The sequence below is a fragment of the Corapipo altera genome, unplaced genomic scaffold, assembly GCF_003945725.1.
Source record: "Corapipo altera isolate COAL_440 unplaced genomic scaffold, ASM394572v1 64, whole genome shotgun sequence".
Taxonomy (NCBI): domain Eukaryota; kingdom Metazoa; phylum Chordata; class Aves; order Passeriformes; family Pipridae; genus Corapipo; species Corapipo altera.
The window spans coordinates 11559886-11561951 of record NW_020884893.1 but is presented as its reverse complement, the minus strand read 5'-3'; positions in this window follow the sequence as shown (position 1 = coordinate 11561951).

Here is a 2066-nt window from a genome sequence, read left to right as displayed (position 1 = left end):
CGCGGGAGAGGACAGCACACTGCACGGATGGGTAAGGGGCCCCCTCCCCAGCTCACTCCTGGCCTTGTGAGACCCTCATCCCCAGCAGACCCCACTCTGGGGTGTTTTCTCCCACGTTCAGCCCTGCACATCAGGGCTGCTCCTTGGCAGAGGAGCGGACTTGGCCGCCCGCCTCCTTCCTGTGTCTCAGCAGGGTGAGTCAGTGCCTCGCAGTGCCCAGCGCCAGCTCTGCCCACTGCCTGGTCACTGCCAAGCTGGGAGGGGGGGGGCATCCACTGTGCCCTTTTACTCTGGCTGGGAGTTTCCAGCGTCTGTGGCGTGTCCCGCCTGTCCCGTTCTGAGTGTGTTCCTCTAACTGTCTGCATAACAAAAGATAACTCGGTATTGTTTGTGTCCCAGCTCTATTTTGGCTACTGTTGCTTTGCTGTCCCCCTCTACACCCTCTGGGACCTTCTGCTGCCAAAAACTGGCTTTGTGCTGGGGACCTGGAGCCTGCACCCTGTGCACTTACCCGTAGCTGCTGCCTTCAGCAGGTGGTTTTGTCCACCTAAATGTTGATCCCTATCTATAAGCACCCTCAGATCTGCCTGATGGTTTCCACCACAGCGTGGGATGCCAGCACTGTGGCTGGGGGGGACCAGGCTGGTGTAGCAAGAGTGGGAGTTTGAGGTCTCTGAGGAGCTGCAGCAGCAAATCTCTGCTGGGTACCTGCCAGTGCTGGCTGCTCACAGCTCCCTGTGGCCTCCTGCTCCCCACCGTCCCTGCTGCCCCCCTGCCCTGCCCTGCCCTGCCTTGCCTTGCCAGCAGGGAGGCGAGCAGGCAGGGCCACGGGATTAGCTCAGGTCTCTGCTATGTGACATGTCTGTGTGGATTGGCACCGGTTACTGCTGCGAGGTGTGGAGGCTGTTTGTGCACACACGAGTTTCCGGAGCACCCTGAGTTCCCTCGGGCTCACTGCATCCCGAATCCCCGCTGCAGGGACAGCATGTGAGGGTGCTGCCTGTGCAGAGTGACACGTTCCCAGGCCCCTCACTGCTGTGGCCCCTCCATCCTGCCTTGCTGGGAGGGCGTTGGAAAAGCAGTGATATCATCTGCACGGAGCCTGACTCATCCTGGCTCTCCAGCACAAGCCGTGCCGCTCAGCGGGGCACACATTTTATTGCAATTAAACCATTGCAGGCAAGCCAGCTCCACATAATGATTTTTTTTCTCTCATAGCAAAGCGTGCCAGCCTGCAGCCAAAAGGTGAGAGGGGACAGAGGTGGTGCTGGAGTCAGTGGAGTCTCCACTTCTGGTAGGGAGCCCTAAGAATAAGCCTTGCAGGGTCTGTCTCAGCTGCTGCAGCATCCCTGTGCCTTGTGCCTCCAGTGCAGGCTCACAGCACTGTCTTGTGTCAACAACCCTCACCCTAACCACAAGTGTTCAGGTCCCCGGGTCACCAGCCCGGGTCAGAATGACACCTATTGTCTCCACGACACAGAGCCCAGCTCCTGCCACATCCCCAGGGGACCAGCATCAAAGTGCACCTGTCATCGGGAGAAAATGTAAGGGGATATGTTCCTCCTGATCTTCCCACTCAGGTTTTTCCTGTCTCTTAGAGGTTTGGGAGGTGAGTCAGGGAGCTGTGGAGTGAGGATGGAGCTGGAGAGAAATTGGCTGCTCAGGGAAAAGCAAACCAGTTCCAGGCGCAGGTGAATCATTTGCTGGTGAAAATAGATCTTATTCTCTAGGAGGCGTGCGTGGACGGGGCTGGGAGTGAGCTGCAGCTTGACTCCACCAGGAAATTGTGGAGTCAAGAGAAGAACAAGAGGCAAGGCAAGGCAAAGCAAGGCTGCTTTCCCAGTAGACGAGACGATACATCTCAGGGAAGCAGCCTGCAGCAGGCAAGGCTCCAGCAACTCGTGGCCCTGTGGCTCCCTTAAAAGGGGCGATTTCAGCCTGGGACGATGGGGAGACAGAAGAGCCGTAAACACCCTCGAAGGAATGTGGCTGCTGAAACGGAGCATCTCCGCGGGTGAGGAGCGGTGGGGGGAGCCTGGATGGCGTTCACAGCACCGCCCTCTGCC